This window comes from Phoenix dactylifera, chromosome 18 (genome assembly GCF_051530095.1).
Source record: "Phoenix dactylifera cultivar Ajwa chromosome 18, Ajwa_hap1_PhDact_Kaust_v1.1, whole genome shotgun sequence".
Classification (NCBI taxonomy): Eukaryota; Viridiplantae; Streptophyta; class Magnoliopsida; order Arecales; family Arecaceae; genus Phoenix; species Phoenix dactylifera.
In genome coordinates, this window is record NC_143207.1 from 6,376,458 (window position 1) to 6,399,907 (window position 23,450).

Below are 23,450 nucleotides of genomic sequence, written 5' to 3' on the forward strand. Positions count from 1 at the left end.
TGACCTGGCAATTTTGGAGTCGGCTCATCCACTGAAGTCCGTGGATCCAATTTTGAATTTTGTCCACTCGAGTCGACTCGACTGTCCTTGGAGTCGACTCGAATCTCAGAGCCCGAACTCCCGATTCTCTGTCTTTTGGCTCATCCAGTCTTGGAGTCGACTCGAACTTCCTTGGAGTCGACTCGGCTCTCAGTTTCCGAAAGTTGGTCTTCTGCCTTTTGACGTGAAGCTTGTCTTGGAGTCGACTCGAGCTGTCTGGGAGTCGACTCGAATCTCAGACTCGAAAACTGCTCTCTGACTTTTCTTTGTGTACCTCTTGGAGTCGACTCTTTCTACCCTGGAGTCGACTCGTTGAACATTGGAGTCGACTCGCGCACTTCAGGAGTCGACTCGTTGATAGGTTCTGAGATGAGGCTTTCTGTTCTTCTTTTTGTTCTCAGTCGGAGTCGACTCGTACTAGTCTGGAGTCGACTCGAGCTCGTGCCAGTGAACTTGATACGCTTGGAGTCGACTCGTGATACTCGGGAGTCGACTCGAGTCTCAGACTTTGGTTCAGCAGACTTCTTAACTTACCCAAAATACTATGAACCAAATCTACAGACACTTGGACAGGATTTTCACTGAAACACTCAATTGAATTCATTAGTAATCACAAGATATACTCAAATGCTTTGAGCTCATCAAAATCAAATGGGGTTTTAATCAATCACTCCACATTCTCTTCCTCGGAGGATGATGTGTCACTATCATCCCATGTTGCCTTCAATGCCTTCTTCTTCTTCTTTCCAAAATACTTCTTTTGTTGAGGGCATTCGGAACGAATGTGTCCCGGTCTCTTGCAATCATAGCATATGATTGGGTCTCTTTCTTTTTCTTTTTCTTTTTCCCAATCATTTCTCTCTCCAAACTTTTTCCTTGGGAAGGGTTTCTTTCTTCTCATGAATTTCTTAAACTTTCTTACTATCAAACCCAAATCCTCATCTTCGCTTTCTTCTTCGCTCTCACTACTTTCTTCTTCACACACACTCGAAGTAGCCTTGAGTGCGATTGTCTTTTTCTTCGGCAACTCTTCTTCATGTTGCTTCATTGTGAGCTCATGCGTCATCAATGAGCCCAGTAGTTGTTCTAATCCCAAAGTGTTGAGGTCTTTGGCTTCTACGATCGCCGTGACCTTTGCTTCCCATGCTTTTGGCAAAGACCTGAGAATTTTACTCACAAGTTCCGGATTAGTATAAGATTTACCCAAACTTTTTAGACCATTAATTATATCGGTAAAGCGTGTAAACATGCATGTGATGGTTTCATTGGGTTCCATCTTAAACAACTCATATTTGTGAACTAGAATGTTCACTTTAGACTCTTTGACTTGATTTGTACCCTCGTGGGTAACTTCAAGCCTATCCCATATTTCCTTAGCGGAACTACATGTGGAGACTCTGTTAAACTCATTTACATCTAGAGCACAAAATAATGAGTTCATGGCTCTAGAATTGAGTTGAACCATCCTACTATCATTCTCATCCCAATCCTCCTCAGGTTTGGAAACTTGAATGCCATTTACCATGTGTGATGGTTCTTGTGGTCCCTTGACTATAACCCTCCACAAGGCATAGTCTTGTGCTTGAATGAAGATCCTCATTCTAGTCTTCTAATAGGTATAATTTGTCCCATTGAAGAGTGGAGGTCTATTGGTTGCTTGCCCCTCAGCAGGAATATTGTTAAAGGGTGTTGCCATCTAGATCTTTGGCTAAGACGGTTAGGTCTTTCAAGAAATATACAGAGTACCCGCTCTGATACCACTTGTTGCCCAGAGATGATCACCCAAGAGGGGGGTGAATTGGGTGTTTTAAAACTTTTTGACTAATTAAAAAATAAAACACGCAAATGTAAGAACTAAAGTAAAGATAGAGGGATGAGAACAGTCAATCGCAAACACAAGGTTTTATAGTGGTTCGAAGCTTCCACTGCTCCTACATCCACTCTCCAAAGCACCTTTGGGAATTTCCACTATAATCCAAGATTACAGTCCGGTAGTTTTGCGAGTGCACTACCCAACTCGTTGTTTTACACCGGGCTAACAACAAACCCTATAACCCCCAATTTCACCTAGGCTTGGGACGCCTTTCCCTTGTTCCAAGTCCCTTGACTGGAACAAGCACAATATTGAAAGAGTTTTACAAACGATTGGAAAGCTCTAAATAAGCAATAACAATGATGAACTATAAAACCCGGAAGAATCCTTTTGCCGTTGGAAGCGTGGAAAATGATGATTCTTCCGATGTGGATCGCGTAGGCTTGAGTGTGAGCTTTGAATGCCGAGCGGAAGAGAGTAGTTGAGCTTGAAATCAGTTGGAAAACTTGAAAGCACTTGATTTCTTCACTTGAATGCACTAACTCTCTTGAACCTCTTTTTCTTTCTTCTCTCTTGAATGATCTTGCTTTGGGTTGGTGAGAAGTTGTTGAGAAGCACTTAGGAGCTCCCTTTTATAGCCCAAAAAGCAAATATAGCCGTTAGAGATAAAGTAAAAGAGATTTGAAATTCAAACCAAACCTGCAAAAGTTGTCAGTCGCGTCCCAGGCGCTCCGGAGACGTCTCCGCTTCAACGCGAGACGTCTCGGCTGTATAAATTTACTTTTCACTTTGTTTGGGGTCGACTCGGCACTTTACGGGGACGACTCCGATGATGAACGGTTTGAATCCTTGTTTTTCTGTTTTTCTGAGAGGGTCGTCTCGGCGCTTTACAGGGACGTCTCGGCTTGTTTGCACTTTTTGCATGGGGACGACTCCGCTGCCTTGGGGACGACTCCGTCGTTATAACTCCGAAAAACATGTCTTCTGGAATTCTCTGAGAGAGTCGACTCCGCTCTTTCAGGGGACGTCTCCGCTGCCTTAACTCCGAAAAAGACATCCTCTGGAAAACCCTGAGAGAGCCGACTCCGCTACACTGGGGACGACTCGGAAACTCAGCTTTTTAACTTGCGGGGACGACTCCGCGTACTGTGGGGACGGCTCGCGCGTATCACTTGAAATCTGCCTTTCTGCCGCCACTGAGAGAGTCGACTCCGCTACTGAGAGAGTCGACTCCGACCCTGCGAGACGCCTCGCCAGGTGCCGGGGACGTCTCCAAGTGTGCCAGTTCTTCCGGTTTGTGCCAGAGACGTCTCTGAGACTATCCGGAGACGTCTCGGCTGTCCCTGATCTGTTTTCTTCATCTCAAAAATTCTTCAATAAATCCTTAAAAATTATGGAAACTTGCCTAGACATTTTTTAACAATATTCTTAATAAAACACATGAATTCCTCAATTAAATTGTTAAGATAAATGAAATTATACTCTAGTATTTTGTATTCATCAAAATCCATTAGGGGGTCAACAATCATTCTAATCCACAAATTTATTGAATTAATTAATCTAAAATTATATTAAATAATCTTATATATATTTCGTTCCCTGAGGATTCGACCTCGGACTCCCGAGAAATTTACTACTTGTGCGATTCTCCTGCACTTGGGAGAACAATTTTATTTTTGCATTAAGTTTTTGGCGCCGTTGCCGGGGAACGGCTGATTTATTAGTATAATTTTAGATTTAATCAGTATCTTAGTATTTAGTCTTTTTCTTTCAAAAAAAAAAAAATCTTTATTGCTGTTTTTTTATTCCCTGCACAGTCTGCATCAAACTCTGAAATCTGAGTAATCCACCGTCTGATTGCACTCAAATGTTGTTAGCTGCTGTACGACACATGTGTCTTTCATCTGAACGGTCTGATTGACATTCTGATACTTTTATGATCATTAAATTAATATAAACTTTGCTGCTGTCTGCTTTGAATTTTCTGTGTTTAATTTTTTTTGTTTAGAATCAGAATTTTATTATCATCAAATCTCATTAACCCTTGTTGCTACTTGAAAATTGATAAGAACTTTAAGAAAAGATCAAGGGTAATCATTAAAAAAAAAAACAAAAAAAAAACAAACAAATAAATAAACTCTGAAATTTTGTATGCTAGGTTGGAATAGGGACAACACTGGACGTCTGAGTCGACAACCTTTTGACAATTCCTTAGATCACATTATTGAAACTTTTTCGCAAAATCTCAGATCTTGTGAGATGGCTGATGATGATGTAGGAAGTCACCATGGTAATGAAGGTAGACCCCCAGTTATGACACTTCGACAATACTTACATCCCACTAGGACTAGTCAACCTTCATGCATGATTATTCCTGAAAATGTAGGACACTTTGAAATCAAACCAGGAGTAATTCAATTGCTGCCAAAGTATCATGGAATGGAATCCGAGAACCCTTATCTTCACCTTAAGGATTTTGAGGAAATTAGCATCACATTTAGAGTGCCAAATGTATCGGAAGATGTCCTTAAATTAACCTTGTTCCCTTTTTTCTTGAAGGATAAAGCCAAAATATGGCTGAACTCCTTGAGACCAAGATCGTTAGGAACATGGCATGATATGCAAAGAGAATTCTTAAAAAAGTTCTTTTCCGCACAAAGGACTAATTTTTTGAAAAGGCACATTAGTAATTTCCAACAAAAATACCATGAAACATTTTATGAATGCTGGGAGAGATTTAAAGATTTGCTATTCTCTTGTCCTCATCATGGGTTTGAAACATGGAGAACCATTAGTTTCTTTTACGAGGGATTGTCTCCACAATTAAAACAATTTATAGAGACTATGTGCAATGGTCTATTTTTGGAAAAGCAACCCGATGAGGCATGGGACTATTTAGACTCTCTCGTAGAGACTGCACAATTATGGGATACAGGGGATAGAGTGAATAAACCTTTGCCTAAGCCTACTAACATTGGACACAGATTAAAACCTTTTCTTGAGAATTTTGCAGATGAAGAGGACTCCTTTCCCTTGGAGGAGCCTTCTTATGACTGAGCATGACGGCCAAAGTATGTGTATATTAGTTAGAATTATTTTTTTTCTTTTATTTTTTTTCTTATTTTGTAGGTCTTCTTTTCTGGAAATCAACAGCTCAAGGTATTCTTCTTCTCTCTAATATTCTTTTCTCTATTGTTTCTCACATATAGCTTTCTTGCATCTTTTACATTGAGGACAATGCAATGTTTAAGTTGGGGGGAGGGAAATATTTTGATCAAAAAAAAAAATATTAAAAAAAAAACTTGTTTTTGCATTTGATTTATTCTATTACTTTCTTTTCTGAGCAAATGCACATGTATTTTCATATTGAGTGTGTGCAACTATTAAGGCAAGGAACACATGCATACTATGACTGATCAGAGACCTATTATTAGATCCCCACACGTGTACTTAATGACAATAGGAAGGCCTCAGGAGTTCATATTTGTTAACTACATTTTTGTTAGCCTTATCCATAAAAGAAGTATGAGTATCCTTGTTCGTACCATAAGGTTCAGGATTTGGTTTTCACATAAAGATAGAGGTTGAATATCCCGACTAGATTACTTAGGTGCCTTATGATTCGACTTTGGTTGACCTATAGTCACGATGCAGTCACATATATAATAAAAATATTTATATGGTTCAGTCTACCATTTCTTTTCTTGCATAATTATTATTCAAAAAAAAATAAAAAAAAATATACTTATGATGACAAGTCTGGCCTCGTGGCGTAGTCTGGTTCGAGTAATTAAGTCCGAGGGGTGTTTCACCTAATGTCTTGAGCCAACTGGATCAGGGGTCATTGACTGAAAGCTCGCTACATGGACCTTACTAGAGCCTAATGGGGTTGGATAGCTGTAGTTGTCATGTGTATTGAAAAAAAAAATATATGAAATGAAATAAAAATAAGCATGAATGAGTTGGTTAGGCTGAACCTAGTGACATGTGGTAATGACTGGTTTGACTCCATTGTGTTGGACCTCTGTGTAACCGGGTTGTTTAGTTGGGATTGATAGCTCTTTCTTTACATGCGAACCATTCTTGACAAATTTAGACAACATATGATATTCTGAAAATTTGATGGATCAGGTTCTAACAAATTGTAGAAAACATTTGTGAGCTTGAGTAGTGCACCTAAAACTCAGGCGGTGCCCGGTTGTGGTGGAGGTACTAGTACTCTGAGAAAATCATGTGATTTCATGCACACTACATGATCATTTTTTTTCCTTACTTTGAGAGTTGCCATGCTTGAAAATATATATCAATTAATTACATGTGTATTAGCTTAAGATTTATTTCATATTTCTATTAGAATCTCATGTCATATCATTCATGATGTTTGTGGGTAGCATCCCTGAAAATCCTCACGAGACAACACTCGTCCACTAGGGTAACCTAGGGGTTTAACGGCTTGTTGCACGTGCTAAGTGCAATCGTGATTCCTACGAAAGTGAGTATTTATCTTAATTTTATGCAATTAGTTCTAATAAAACATCAAAGGATCAACCAATACTTTTTGTACTCTCATGTTATTGTTTACTCTGAAATTGCTAGAGACTAGCAATAAGCAAGTTGGGGAGTGTGATGAGAGCACAAAAGTGCGATCTAAATACCCATTAACTTAGCCTAATACTAGAAAAATAATGATAAATAATAGGTGTTAACATTTGCATGATTAAATATTTTATCCTTAGCACTTATTATAATTTTTATCATTATTTTATATAAATTCATCTTAAAAGAATGCATCTTCCTAACTGCAGAACAGAGCCCAGATTCAGCCATCCACAATGCATCCCGAGCATTTCCACGTTCGCATCTAGTGCGTTCGAATCTAATTCTGCAGCCAGTTTCCGAATTCATAGCATCTTCGCGTGTGATCAGCTCCCACTGTCCGAGCTTCCTGCATCCCTGCGTCCAATGCCCTGCGGTCGTTCCATGCGTAGCATCCAAGAGTCCCAGCCTCCTCAGATCCCGTCTCATCCCATGCATCCATTTGAAGCAGCCCGCGTGCAGCCCATCCGCACATCTTCCGAATTCGGGACCCCAGGAACCGTGTTCGTCTTCTCCGCGTGCGAATCTCCCATGCGTCCCAGTTCACAATGAGCCCCAGCTCCAATGCTTAAGACCAGCCGTCCACCTCTTCTCAGCGGTTTGCCCATGAAGCTTCTCCCAGCATGCCACGTCGTCCGCTTCTTCCGTGAGCCATCCACCATGTTCCAGCGTCTGTGATCAGCTCCCGGCCGTCCATGGCGATTCCACCGTGATCTCAGTGTCCGTGCCCCATCCCACGAAGATCGCGATCCAGCTTCCGTCTTCCTCGCAGGCCACGTCCGTCCAGTCCGCTTCTCCCGAGATCCTAGTTTCTGTGATCAGCTCCCAGCAAGTCCCGACTTCATCCCGGCATGCCACGTTCGTCCGCGTGCAGCTCATCATCTAGCGAACATCATCTGAATCCTAGCGTCAATCCTCTGCATCCCATGCTTCCGAATTGGATCCGTGAAGCCTTCCAGCATCTCCACGTTTCAGCCTTCCCTAGATCCCGCAAGCATCCGCTCTCCACGCGTCTTCCGGATTCGTTCCCAGATCTTCTCCGCGTCCGTGAGCCAACGTCCGCAACCTCCCGCGAAGCATTCTCCCATGATTCCGCGTCCGGATATCTCGCAACTAGATGAGGGATCCACCGGGGGGAATATAGAAGGTCTCTCCCTCGGCTGGAGAGGGGGGTCCCATTCGAAAAAAACAGAGAGGCCCCCTGCCATTCAAAAGAAAAAAAAGAGAGAAAGGGAAACAGGGGATGCCCTGTTTCCGAAAATAAAAAGAAAAAAAAAAGAAGGAAGAGGAACAGGGGAGTTTCTTTTATGTTTATGGCCGGCTAATCCCTTAGGTGAAGGGTGATGGAGGAACCTTTGATGTCTTATTTTTTCAAGTAAATTTTGAACATTGATCTCTTTGCTTTACATCTATTCATATGTTTTTGATTCTTGAATGTTTATTTATGAGATAGATCTTTTATGGTTTATATTTCTTGATTCATGTATTGTTTCGATGTTTGATTTATCGTAGACGTAATCGGCACGATAAATGCTTAGATCTTGAATTCATGTTTTCAAATTGTATACTCCATGATTAGAACTATTCTATCTGATTGATCCTTAATCAAGAATCGCAGAATTTAATTGTTGAAAATAATATCATCGAAGGGGATCCCAGATCCCTACACCATCTTAATCTATTTAAATTTCGATTCTCTGTTTACTGAATTATTTTCTATTTGCAAAACATCATCCTAATCCACAAATTTATTGAATTAATTAATCTAAAATTATATTAAATAATCTTATATATATTTCGTTCCCTGAGGATTCGACCTCGGACTCCCGAGAAATTTACTACTTGTGCGATTCTCCTGCACTTGGGAGAACAATTTTATTTTTGCATTACTACACGTATACATGGCCTCTAGTCATATGGATCTTTGTAGTGTAGATTGGCTGCATTAAGTTCACTGTAGGAGTAGGGTATGCACTTACATGGAATCTATCGACCTTGATAGAAGAGGAGTGATCCTATGTGATTTGTTAGACTGAGTTCTAAGACCTTGGCCAGGGCAGTAATATAAAGTGGAGAAAGAGTTTTCCACTATCGAACTCGAGTCAAATAAATCTTAATATATGACAGACGAAGGGGTTTGACGAGTTATCCATGACCTCTGTCCTGTAGGGATCCACGATAGTAGGACTGTATCACATGATAACTGCACCTAGAGGTTCATCATTCTATTCTACTGGGTAGCCACTACATGCTGCTAGGTGTCACCGGTGGATGGTGGGACTCACAGGGATTATCTCGATGATCGATAAATCCTAATGAGAAGAGTTGGAATCGTTCCAATCCATTGAAAGGAGTTTTCAATGATATTATGATAGAGATCATGATATATCTCACTACCAGTCAGAGTAGAACCTATGGGGTCACACACACTAGAAGTATTGACCGATCTGATGGTTGAATCGTGATTAGGAATCACAAGTAATCAATTCGATTGATAATAAGTTGAAGAAGGAACAAAGGGAATTAATTAATTGGACTTAAACACAAATCCTACTTCGAGTAGGATTCCTAGAGTCCTAATTGGATTAGGACTGGGAATCCTAGTTGGAGTAGGACTGGGATTCCTACTTGGAATAGGATTCCTACAATTCTAATTAGATTAGGAGTTTTGAATTAAAATTGGATTCCTACTTGGAGTAGGATTCTTAGAGTCCTAATCGGATTAGGACTTCGGATTCAAATTAGAGTCCTAATTGGATTAGGACTAAAATTAAAAAGGTCCTAATTGGATTAGGGTTTCTTAAGTCCCAATTAATTATTAATCTCATGAATCAACATGACTTCTAATTGGGTTAGTATTGAAGAGTTCAATTGAGTCATGGTTCATTCAAGTTCTAATTGGATTAGGACTAACAAAGATTGAACCCGATTGATTCATGATTTGGTTAAACCCTAATTAGATTAGGGCTAAACCATAAGAGGGACACCTAATCCTCCTTGGAGGAGGATTAGGTTAACCAAGCAAGAGGGGCATCAGCCCCTCTCCTTTACTTCATTGGTGCGGCAACACAAGAGGGGCCGGTGCCCCTCTTGGAAAAACATCTAGGGCTCCTAACTTGTAGGAGCCCTAGATACTTAAAAAGGGGTGAAAAGGGAGCCGGTGCCCTAAGCATTGATGCTCTCCTCCTTGCAGCCGTGGCCTCCCTCTCCTCCTTCTCCATCTTCAGTCGCAAGCAAAGGAAAGCAAGGGAAGATTGTTTGGTGGCCTCTTCCTCCTCCCTTCTCCCTTCCAACGCAAGGAAAAGAAAGAAGGCTGCAGGGGCTTTGATCTTCTTCCTCTCTTCATCCTTCTTCTTCCTCCTCTCAAGCACAATCAAGGGTTGATTGAAAGAGAGGAGATCAGCCATCAAAAGTTATCTCTGCAAGGAAGCTAGCACCCCGGGGAGATAGAAAGCTTGGATTGGTCCTCTGCTTCGTGTGGATACCCGTAGAGGCCGAGCACTTGAACGGCTTCAAGCGAACCTTCATCTTAAACCACGAACTTCAGTTTGCGGTGATCATCTACCCGCACAAGGTGAAGATCTGATCTTCTACTATTTTTAAAAATATTTAATCCTTACCCATCTACGAACGGTTCATGAAACAACGTTCATGAGATGAACGTCGATCCCGCTTATGTCGATTCCGCTGCCATCTGAATTTTTTGAATTTTTGCGGCATGGGCGGATTCCTAACAGTGGTATCAGAGCCTAGGCATCGTAGATTAAGGTAAGGATTAATTATTAATAGGCTTAATAGATCTGAAAATTGAATGATCATGCATGCTGAAAATTTTCTGCATGCAGATTTTTTCTAGGGTGCTGATTTTCACATGCTGATTTTTATGTGATAAAAAGATGATTCTAATTGCATTGTTAATGGGATTACAAAGTTTAGAATCATGATTAGCATGATCAGCAACCTATGTCATAAGATAATCAATTAGTTTTCAGATCTGAAAAGTATAATTGTTGCATGCGGTGATGATCATAGGATTCAAACCCTTTTGGTATCAAATGTAATGACCTGCAATGTGATCTGTAATGTCATGTAATTTTTCAGATGCTTGCATGCATCTTATTTAATATTTTGAGAGGCCTGCGTGCCTCCTAAAAGGGAGATATAATTTATTTTTATTTTTATTTTATATCTGGTTGTATTTCTGTGATGTGATGTACGTCAACGATCAAGTCGAAGATGATGCATGAGATGAGCAGGGGTCTAAGCGGTTGATGGCGATTGGATCAAGAGTTGGTCAAGGATCGAATCAAGGAGGCTTGGAACCAATTCAAGAGTTGAAGACCAGTTGATCGATTGACGTGCATGTGCTTGTAATACGACCTAATTAGAATCCATGATCATACCCATTGAAAGTTTAGCTTTAATTATTGCTGCGATTATAACTGCCTGCAATGTGCCGTTTGCATGTGATGTGAATGAGAGTCGGGTAGATAGGTTTACATGTGATGTAGCAAACCCAATTGAGACCTAAATTAAAACCTCCTCAATCAAGTCGAGAGTGAACCAACATGAGCGAGTCATATTAGATTAATTGATCTAATTGGTGTCTAGGAAAGCATGAAAGGTGGTTACTTAATTAGGACCTTACTCTCTGAGTAAGGGGAGCCTCCTACCTGCTTACCTGGCCAATTGTTCGATTACCTCTTATGAAGAGCTCAAGTTGCAAACACTAAGACCTGATTAACCAATATTAAGTCAATAGGTCTTCCACTGTAGTAGAGCTGCTAAGGCCTTTCTGATGTTGATTTGTCTCGGCTGGATACAGTGGTCAAGTTGCATCGGGGGGCTGGACCTCTCTATAGACATGTGATGTTGTAGGGTAAAGGTGGGGTTAGGCACCAATAACTGTTAGGTGAGGGCCCAATGACGACTTTATTCCTACGGTTATATGGTGGGTCTGACTTAACTAAGAAATGGGACCAATAACTGTTAGGTGAGGTCTTCATGGCTTAGAGACCAAGTTGCACTGCAACATGCTTGAGAAGCATTGTACAAGAGTTGTACACTCATCCATTTATGTGTCACCAATAACTGTTAGGTGAAGTGCCATGTAGATTGGTGAGACTGCAGTACCTACTAGAAACCCTAGTCGCGTAGGATTTCCATTTTCCTACTAGGAGAGTGTGAGGAATTCGAGAAAATAGTGGGAGGTACATTCGTTCTAAAAGTCCTTAGAACAGATTAAGGATCAAGTACAAAAGTCTAACTAGAATCTTTACTCTCTGCAGATCATAATGTCAGCCTCAAACCCTTTGACCCGTATTCTTGAGACCAACCGATTGACCGGTACAAATTACAAAGACTGGCTTAGAAATCTCAAAATTGTTTTGAGCTGTGAGAAAATAGGCTATATACTCGATTCAGATATCCCCACACTACCAACACGTCCTACTGATGTTCAGCGACAGATGCATCAAAAGTGGATGGATGATGACATAAGAGTCAAGTGCTATATGATGGCATCCATGTCCAATGAACTCCAATGCCAGCATGAGAATCTCAAGACTGCTAGGGACATACTAGCACATCTGCAAGAGTTGTATGGTGAGCAGAGTCGCACAGCTCGTTTTGAAGTGTCAAAAGGCTCTTCAAGACAAAGATGCGTGAAGGGCAGTCCGTCCATGATCACGGTCTGACTATGATCAAGGACTTAGAGGAGCTTGAGAAGATCGGTATGAACATGCACAAGGAATTGCAAGTTGATCTGATCCTTCAATCCCTTCCTGATTCATTTGGTTAGTTTATAGTAAACTACCACATGAATAAGATTGAATGCACTAAGACTGAACTGATAAATATGTTGGTAACTGCTGAGGGAACCTTGAAAGGTTCAAGGGGCAATGTTCTTGCTGCTGAGTTGACTTCTGGTTCCAAGAGAAAGTCTACTTGGAAGAAAAAGAAGCCTGCCAAGAAGCAGAAGAAAGACAAAAAGCCAAAGAAGGAAGTTCAAAAGAAAAAGGCTAATGACAAAGAAAAATGTTTCCACTGTAATGTCGACGGCCACTGGAAGAGAAACTGTCCTTCATACCTCGAGAGCCTGAAGAACAAGAAAGGTGACACTGATAGTCAACTTTAAAGACCACGCAATAGCACGTATCTAGTAGGATAGTGATTACGGGTATCGATCCACAGGGATTGGGGTATAGTTATTTTGTTAAAAAAAATATTTAAAAGGATGAATTTGTGAAGACTATTAAACTAAGCAATTTAATAAAAGAAAATGCAATTCAAGGGATATCAATTTAGGAGAACCTAGGGCAAGGAATTCACCACTAACATTGGAACAAGGATTATTTATATTTTATTTCGTTCTTGGATTAACATGCAAATTGGCTACAAGCCTAATAAGCATTTAAATAAAAATTCACAAAAGTAATTTAGGCATAATCCATCTTCAGTTGGCATGCAATGTCTACCCTAAACTAATGCGGTAGCACACCACATCTTCCTTAAGCATGGACTATCTTATATTTACCTAGTGATCATTAAGAACAGTTGTACGAATATCATACTTAAAATCACAGAAATTAAATATGATTCAAAAGAAGATATCCATTAAAAACAATAAGTTCATACAACCCCAAGGATATAAAATAAAATATAAAACCCGTGTCCCTTTGTTAGGGCTGCATCCAGCCCTGGAGAAGAGCTCAGGCTTCCATGCAGTGGTAGACGGCAGCAGCAGCACAGCAGCGGGCTCCCATTCCTTCCCTCGTTATTTCTTCCTTTGGGAAATATTCCCAAAACACCCAAAGTCTTCTCCCTCCTTTTATTTCCGTGGGACTTGGCCTGTGAAGAGCTCAAGGATGGATCAGAAGAGAAGAATGATGGGAGCAGCCCCCCCCCCCGGTGGGGGAGAGGGAATGCCCCCAGGTGGGGAAGGAGGAATGCTTTCTCTGTTTCATGCGTGGCGCTTTTATAGACTGCATACCTCCTCCTCTTCCCTACTGTTCTGAGTAGAGGATAAGGATGCAGAGATGGAACTGAACCAATCGTTGGAACAGGAAGCCGTTGGATTTGCTCGATCTCTAGACGTGAAGTGATCCGAAAGTGTTGTAGATCTGATCCGGATCCTTGGAGAAGCTCTGCTTGCTGGCTTGCTTCTGGAAGTTGGGAAGAGCACATGGAAGAAGCCGATGTTGCTGATCCTCGGATGCATGGGATAATCCTGGATGAGAATGAATCACAACGGGATGAAAGTGTTACGAAAAATTGCTGGGAAGTTGGAGAATCCGTAGACGATGGGATAAGGATGCAAGCTGGTTCGGATTCATGCAGTCGGCTAGGATTAATCCGGAAGAAGGCTGGGATTGGTTCCGAAACAGGGGAAGTAATCCGAGATTTGGAAGAAGTTGGAAGTCTTCCATAAATCGCAGACAGGAGGGAAGATGATCTCTGTTTTGGGATGCTGAACGGAATGAAGGGGACATGAGAGAATCCGTGGATGATGGAATCGTTGCTCAAGAAGTTTGCTGGGGTCAATCCGACGGAAGAGGATGGGTTGGTTCGGAATGAACACGAAGAAACAGGGGATGATGTGGATGAGGCTCACGGCTGACCGTGGGGTGTTGGGAAATTATCTGGAAAGGCGTTTGAAGAAGTTGGCTTGGCTTGTGGATGTGGGAGATTAAGCCGGAAGAGATCTTTGGGTGACGATTGGCTTGGTTCAAAAGAGGGAAGAGAGATACGGCTGTGATGTGAAGCAATGTATGCGGATGGGAAGGAAGCAGAGGCGTGATCCATGGAATGGAGAGATGTGATCCAGAGGACGTTGGGCTGCTGAACGGCTTGAAGGGAAGATAAGCTGGAGCTTTGAACGCGGAAGGGATGAAGCTAGATTCTGCGGAAGGGATGAAGCTAGATTCTGCGGATGGAAGGAATCTGGAAATGCTGGGAAATGTGATCTGGAGGGAGGTTGAAGAAGTTGGGGATCCGGTCGTGAAAGAAGGGAATGTGGCGGACGGCTGGGAAGTCTTTGTTTGTTCGTGGGATATGGGAGATCACAAGCGGTCCATATCCATTCAGCTGGGAAGAAATCTTTGGACATGGGAGTTTGGTCACGGTTGGCTATGATGTGCAGGAAGAATAGAATCGTGAGACATGGCGGTCGGCTGGGAAGTCTTGGGAGGCATCTCGGAATATCCGGACACGGGAGGATATGGCTCACGAATGGGATGCACGGAGACTCATGAAAGGAATTTGTTCGGGATGAGCTCAATATTGGAAAAGAAATAAGGGAGTTGGGATGAACGACCGAATCAGAATTTGAGGATGATAGTGTTATTTTGATGATTAACAAGCAATTATCTAGAGTATGTTATAAGTTAAATCAATACTTCATTTATAAGTCCATTACTCTCAGTATATTTGTATAAATTGACATAGATATATTTCATTGTTCATTTGAATGAATCTAACATTGAGATGCAGCAAAGAGTGGATTAAGTCGACCCAAAGATTGATTGGGTCGACCCCGGCACATCAAGAAGTCATTTGGCACACTTCTGCAAAATTGGCACAGATGAACAGTGAGTTGGGTCGACCCAAGGAAAGCATGAGTCGACCCAAACACCAAGATTCTTGAAACAAAACAGAAAAATGGCTCTCTGGATTTACTGAGAGGGTCGACCCAAACAGTGGTTGAGTCGACCCAAGCTTGAGTCGACCCAAACCCTGAGAGGGTCGACCCAAAGGCAAAACAGAAAAAGAAGTCAGGAAATGGTTCTCTGGAATTACTGAGAGAGTCGACCCAAGAAGAAGTTGAGTCGACCCAAGTGAACTTTGAGTCGACCCAAAGAATGGTTGGGTCGACCCAAGGGAAGGAAGGCTGAATTTCAAGTTTCTGTGTTTTCTGAGAGGGTCGACCCAAGGAATGTTTGAGTCGACCCAAGTGAAAGTTGGGTCGACCCAAGGACAGGTTGAGCCGACCCAAACACGGGCTGAAGCATAACGGCTAGTTCTGCAGATGTACTTTTTGTCCTTCCCAAGGTCAGTAACAGCTAGTTTTTCAAATCTAACCATTGGGGCTTGTCCAAAGGATGTGGGAAGCTATTTAAAGGGGCACTATTCATCAGATAGAATAACTTTTGAAAGAGATATCAAAGAGTACACAAGAAAACAAAAGTGCCCTAATCTTCTTCATTCAAGTGCTTCATTCAAGAATCAAAGAAAGGGGTTGAGCAGATTCAAAGAGTCATCAAGAGCTCCATCCTCTCTTGAAGAGTGAAGCATCCTTGACAAAGAAGAGCAAAGCCACTTCAAAGCGATAAATACTTTCTAACTCTTCTTTGTAGTTAATATTGTTTCATTTGCTCATTTAGGAGTTTGAATCTTTCTTTTTGTTTGTCAAACTATTTGTAAAGGTTGGTTGGTGAGCCCGAAAAACCAACAAAGTAGGTTGATTGGTGAACCTGGAAAACCAATTGTAATGGTTCGTTGGTGAGCCCGTAAAACCAACAAAGGTTTTTGGTGAACCCGAAAAACCAAATTGTAAAGGTTCGTTGGTGAGCCCGTAAAACCAACAAAGGTTTTTGGATTGTGAGCCCGAAAAATAATCCAACTGTAATCCGCGAGATTATAGTGAATTCCCAAGATGTCGCTTGGGGAGTGGACGTAGGTGCTAAGGAGAGCACCGAACCACTATACTTTGTGTTGTTTGTGTTGTGAATTGCCTTAGCTTACTAACCATCTATTTGACTTGAGTAAGATAGTTTAAATTTAAAAGAAACCAATTCACCCCCCCCCCTCTTGGCTTGTCACCTTGGGCAACAAGTGGTATCAGAGCAAGGTGCTCTAATAGTACTCATTGATCTCACAATCAAGAGTTAAAGATCATGACAACCCAAGTGGGATGTTCTATGAGTGAGGGGCAATCCACAAATAGACCACCTCTATTTAATGGCACAAACTACACATATTGGAAAGCTAGAATGAGGATATTCATTCAAGCTTCAGACTATGAACTATGGCAAATCATTACTAGAGGACCTCACACACCCACACTTAACATAGAGGGCACTATCATACCCAAATCAGAAATGGATTGGAATGAAAGTGATAGAAGATTAGCACAGTTAAATGCAAAAGCTATAAATGTACTTTACTGCTCATTAGATGTAAATGAGTTTAATAGAATATCTACTTGCACTACTGCCAAAGAAATTTGGGACAGACTTGAGGTCACACATGAAGGGACCAATCAAGTTAAGGAGTCAAAGATAAACATATTAGTACACAAGTATGAATTGTTTAAAATGGAATCTACTGAGTCCATAACTGAAATGTTTACTCGTTTTACTGACATTATAAATGGGCTTAAGAGTTTAGGAAAATCTTACTCTAACTCTGATTTGGTGCGAAAAATTCTCAGGTCTCTACCAAGGAATTGGGAGGCCAAGGTAACCGCTATTCAAGAAGCAAAGGACCTCAACACACTACAGTTAGAGGAGCTTCTAGGATCACTCATGACCCATGAGTTGACAATGAGGCAAAATTCAGAAGATGAGGTCAAGAGAAGAAAGCCCATTGCTCTAAAGACTACCACCCCTAAACAACTAACTGAATCGAAAGATTCGGATGATGATGAAGAAATCGATGAAGAAGGGATGGCTGTGCTTGGGAGAAGATTCAGAAAATTTATGAGAGGTAAGAATAGGTTCCATAAAAAGAAATCCTTCCTTAAAGGTAACTCAAGCAAAGAAAAGGGTAAGGACAAAGAAAAGGAAAAAGAAACTCCCATTTGCTATGAGTGTAACAAACCCGGGCATTATAAGATAGATTGCCCAGATTTGAAGTGGATGGCAAGAAAGTTGAAAAAGAAAAATTTCATGGCTGAATGGAGTGAAAGTGAGGAATCAAGCTCAGAGGAGGAAGATCATCAAGAGATGGCCCAAATGTGTCATATGGCCAATGACGATGAGGTAGATTCTGAACTTGACTGTGATTTTACTGTTGATGAATTACATGATGCATTCTTAGAACTCATGGAAGAACATAAGAAACTAATTAATAGAAATAAAGTTCTAAAAGAAGAAAATCAATTTCTTATCAAAGATAAGTTAAAGCTGTCACATAACTGTGAAACATTAAGTAGAAACTTGCAAATGAAACCAAGAATCTAATTGCTGAAAATATCAAGCTAAAAGAAGATGCTGAAAAATATAAATCATTGGTAGATAAATTTACTCTTAGTTCTACCAAATTAAATTTGATTCTTGATAGCCAAAAAGCTGTATATGATAAGGCCGGTTTAGGATATAGAACGAATAGGAAACAAAAATTCTTAAAGAACATTTTTGTAAAAGCTAAAAGTGAAAATATTACTTGCTATTGCTGCAATAAGTTAGGACATAGAGCATATGAATGTAACTTTAGAAAGTCCAGTCAAAACAAGTTAAGTTATAATCAAAAGATTAAATTCAAGAAAGTTTGGGTTCCAAAAAGAACATGGAGTACTAACCCTAAAGGACCCAACTTAGTTTGGGTACCTAAAGTTTCTTCTTGATCTTGATTGCAGGTGTGTCTTGCAGCTAATAAAGTGAAAAAATGATGGTATCTAGATAGCGGCTGTTCAAGACACATGACCGGTGACGAAGATCAATTTGTCACCTTGGAATCAAAGAAGGGTGGAGTAGTAACCTATGGAGACAATGGTAAAGGGCATATCATTGGAAAGGGTAAAATTTTCATTGCTCCATCTATTTTTGTAGAAAATGTCTTATTAGTTAAGGGTTTGAAACATAACCTTCTTAGCATAAGTCAATTTTGTGATAAAGGGTTTAAAGTTACATTTGAAGCATCTGTATGCATAATCACTAATCCTAAAGATAATAGCATTGTACTTGTAGGACAAAGGCAAAGAAATATTTACTTAGTAGATCTTCATGAGTTAGGTAAGAAAAATGGTTTATGCTTAATTACTAATGAAGAAAAGAAAAATGAAACTAGTTGGCTTTGGCATCGAAGATTAGGACATGCTAGTATGGAATTAATATCAAAACTAGTTAAGAAGGAATTAATAAAAGATGTGCCAAAACTGATCTTTGAAAAGGACAAAATATGTGGACCATGTTCATTGGGAAAACAAACTAAATCATCTTTCAAATCGAAGAATGTAGTATCAACAACTAGACCATTTGAACTCATACACATGGACTTATTTGGACCTACTAGAACTACAAGTCTAGGAGGGAAGAAATATGGACTAGTTATTGTTGATGATTTCTCAAGGTATATATGGGTTTCATTTTTGGCACATAAGAATGAAGCATTTTCAGAATTTTTGAAACTATATAATAATATCATAAATGAAAAGAAACTCACCTTAGTAGCAATTCGAAGTGATCATGGTACGGAATTTGAAAATCAACACTTTGAAGAATTTTGCACTAAAAATGGAATATCACATCAATTTTCAGCACCTAGAATGCCTCAACAAAATGGGGTTGTTGAAAGGAAAAATAGGACATTGGCAGAAATGGCACGCACAATGTTGTGAGTCAAATCTTCCAAAGTACTTTTGGGCTGAAGCTATAAACACTTCTTGCCATATTCTAAATCGAGTTTTAATACGACCTATAACCAAGAAAACTCCTTATAAACTCTGGAAGAATAAGAAACCAACTGCTAAATATCTTAAAGTGTTTGGATGAAGATGTTTTATCTTAAACAATGGCAAGGAGGATCTAAGTAAATTTGATGCCAAGTCAGATGAAGGTATCTTCTTAGGATACTCCACATCTAGCAGGGCATACAGAGTATTCAATAAAAGAACCTTAGTAGTGGAAGAGTCAGTCAATATTATATTTGATGAGTCTGATAGTGAGTCTGCTAGGAAAGAAAATATTGTTGATGATGATACAGGAATTATCGACTTTGAAAAGTTGAATATTGATGGCGTGCCAAATCAAGATAAGGAAGATGATTGCGTGCCACCACAACCCCAAAACTTGCCAAAAGAATGGAGGTATGCACATGGACATCCTAAAGACTTAATCATTGGTGATCCATCTCAAGGGGTAAGAACTCGATCATCTCTTAGGAATTTAAATGATTATCTTGCTTTCGTTTCACAATTAGAACCTAAGAATTATGAAGAAGCTGAAAAAGATAATAACTGGATAAATGCCATGCAAGAAGAATTAAATCAATTCAAAAGAAGTAATGTATGGACATTAACTGAAAGACCAAAGCATAATTCAGTAATTGGAACAAAATGGATATTTAGAAATAAATTAGATGAAAATGGATTAGTTATAAGAAATAAGGCTAGACTTGTAGCTAAGGGATACAATCAAGAAGAAGGAATAGATTTTGATGAAACATTTGCTCCTGTAGCTAGATTAGAGGCTATTAGATTACTTCTAGCATTTGCATGTTTTATGGATTTCAAATTATATCAAATGGATGTGAAGAGTGCATTCTTAAATGGTTTTATTGAGGAGGAAGTATATGTAGAACAACCTCCAGGTTTTGAGAATCATGAATTTCCAAATCATGTGTTTAAACTACATAAGGCATTATATGGATTAAAGCAAGCACCTAGGGCTTGGTATGATCGATTAAGCAAATTTCTGCTTAATAATGACTTTAGTAGAGAAAATGTAGATAAAACTCTATTTCTCAAAAGAAAGGACAAAAATCTATTAGTGGTACAAATATATGTAGATGACATAATCTTTGGTGCCACAAATGATACTCTTTGCAAAGAATTTGCTGATTTAATACATGGAGAATTTGAAATGAGTTTGATGGGAGAACTAAGCTTCTTTCTAGGATTACAAATCAAACAAACTAAAGAAGGCATTTTCATTCATCAAACTAAGTATATAAAGGAAATACTAAAGAAGTTTGGGAATGAAAATCATAAGGGAGTTGGCACTCCAATGAACCCTACTAGTAAGCTAGACAAAGATGAAAAAGGAAAGAGTATTGATATTAAGCTCTATAGAGGAATAATTGGATCCTTGCTCTACCTTACTGCTAGTAGACCCGACATCGTATTTAGTGTAGGAATATGTGCTAGATACCAATCCGATCCTAAGGAGTCACATTTAAGTGCTGTTAAGAGAATCCTTAGATATTTAAGAGGAACTACCAATATAGGTTTATGGTACTCAAGAGACTCATGTCTAGATTTGCTTGCATATTCAGATGCTGATTTTGCCGGATGCAAATTAGATAGGAAGAGCACAAGTGGCACATGTCAATTCTTAGGAAACAACTTAGTATCATGGTTCAGCAAAAACCAGAATTCAGTGGCACTGTCCACAGCTGAAGCTGAATATATAGCTGCTGGTAGTTGTTGTGCTCAAGTATTATGGCTTAAGCAACAACTAGAGGACTATGGAGTTAAACTAGATAATATTCCTATTAAGTGTGATAATACTAGTGCCATCAATCTTACTAAAAATCCAGTTCAGCACTCTAAAGCCAAACACATAGAAATAAGGTACCATTTTATTAGGGATCATGTGCAAAATGGAAATATATGTATTGAGCATATATGCACTGAAAAATAATTAGCCGACATATTTACGAAACCATTGAGTGAAGATAGATTCTGCATGCTAAGGAGGGAATTAGGCATATGTGATCCTTTTTATTGAAGAAATATAAAAAAAGGGAGCTAGTAGTCTCATGATACATTCCTCTAATTTCTAAAATCCCATGAAACATGAGTCAAACTTGTTATCTATAGATTCCTTACTCATGTATCATTGTCCCAGAAAGAAGTTATAAGGATTGGAAACAAAGAAAATTTTTAGAAGCAAAAAGGAAGAGAAAAAGAAAAATTCTGCACTTGGGTCGACCCAACCCAGAATAGGGTCGACCCAACGTTGAGTCGACCCAAGAAAAATCTTAAGTCGACCCAACGTCGGGACCCCACTGTTAAAAGGGGACCCGAGAGCATATCTAGGGCACTGTTTACCCTTTGTCCTCTTCCGAAAACCCTTTTCCCCACTCTCAAATCTTCTCCAATCATCTCCAAACAGTAGATTTCCTTGAGATCCTAGAGAAATGGGACCCAAAAGAGCCGTAGCCAAGAGATCCGGAAGAGTCACACGGATTCAACGGGAGGAAAGGCAACCTACGGAGCCATCTCCCGTGTCTCCACGACGTGAGGCACGTGCGGAGGCCCCTCCTCCTCCTTCCCCCTCAGTGATACTTGCAAGATTTGCGGGAAGGCCGGTTACAACGGAGAGAAGGATCCATTCCGAGTTCTTTGATCAAGAAGGGTTTCGGTTGAGGGAATGGATCCAAAGGCAAGGTTGGGAGTATCTTTGCTCCCTAGATGTGGTAATCTACCCCGGATTGGTTCAGGAGTTCTATGCCTTCCTCAAAATTGGTATGGGAGGGCTTGTTTCGGAAGTTCGAGGGGTTCGAGTTCGAGTTTCCGAGGAGAGCTTGAGTGAGCTACTTCATCTACCCTACATAGGAGCCACTCCGGAAAAGCCAGAAAACAAAATGAGAGCTCTAAAGTTGATCATGAAAAATGAGAACTTCGACTTTTCCACGAAGGTCATAGCTAGTTCTCTTTCCGCTGAAATGAGATTACTGCTCAGTATAATAAATAGGATTTTATTTCCAAAGACCGGGAGATTCGATCTCATCACAGAGCGAGATCTAGCAGTGATGGAGTGTATGATTCAGGGGATTCCCCTAAATCTTCCGGCCATGATACTGAGACAGATGAGGAAGGTGATGTGCAGCAATAGGGTATCACTACCTTATGGTATGATACTCACCTTGATTTTTCGACAGCACGGTTTAGCTCTCGAGGAGGAGGCATCCAAGAGTCTGCATCATACTGACACATACACTGCACGGACACTTATACGCATGGGATATGAGAAAGTGAACGGGCAGTGGATTCACACTGGAGCAGGCATTCAGGGTGAGGCACCAGAGGGAGATGCACCAGAGGATGAGGATGAGGAGCATATGGATCATCCTCCTGCACCTTCAGAGGCTGGACCATCATCATCCGTTCCTCCAAGAGATACGGATGAGTTCTTGAGCAGGATGACTGAGCTCATGTCAGCTCAGGCGAGGACTATCACTGACGGGCTGACGAGCCAATTGGACGCCCGGTTGGATGTCATGTCTGCTGAGATCAGTGATCTGAGGCAGCAGATAGGAGCACTCCGGAGAGAGAGAGACCCATGGACCATCTGTGCCACAGGCTGCTGAGTCAGAGATTTTGGCACAGAGTCATCCAGCTCGTCGTGCTCCACGCCAGACACAGTCTCACCAGGCACGACCTCCCCTCGCCACATACACTAGGAGGATGAGGACTAGATCCCAGCCGTTAGAGTCTTCCTAGGCTGATCTTAGCATTTATGTTTAGAGCCTAGGCCAGATATCTAGTTCTCATGTGTATTTTGCTTTTATCATGTATCTTTAAACTTTGATTGAGGAACATTGTATTTGTTTTCATTTTGGGGATGACTGTATTAAAATGTTCCTATTTTGATCAATGAAGTTTGAAGTTTGCTATTTATTGCATCTTTTCCATGTATCTTTTTGATGATAACAAAAAGGGGGAGAAGTAAAGTAAGAGTATTTATTTTAGGAGAAGTAAAGATCTTAGGGGAGAGAAGTAAAGATTTTGTAGATTAGATAAAGTAACAAAAAGGGGAGAAGTAAAGATATCTTTAGAGTAAGTAAAGAAAGATTGATAAGAGTAAAAGTAAAGAAAGAGGAATAGTAGAGAAAGGAGAAGTAAAGAAAGTTAAAGAAAGGAGAAGTAAAGAAAGTTAAAGAAAGGAGAAGTAAAGAAAGAAAGAGAAATAACTTGTAAAACAAATTGAAAATCATATAAGAAAGCATATACATCTAAGGGGGAGCAATTTGCAACAATGAAAATGATCAAGTCAAAAATTAATATCAAATTTCAGAATTTGACACGCACCTCTCGCACCCCGATACATAACCTGAAACT

At 40.3% G+C, this 23,450-nt stretch overlaps 1 pseudogene; it reads right to left on the bottom strand.

The window, feature by feature from the left end:
• Nucleotides 1-4,528: 4,528 nt before the first annotated feature.
• On the bottom strand, nt 4,529-4,626 carry LOC120105171 (small nucleolar RNA R71; annotated as a pseudogene).
• Between the last annotated feature and the right edge of the window lie 18,824 nt (nt 4,627-23,450).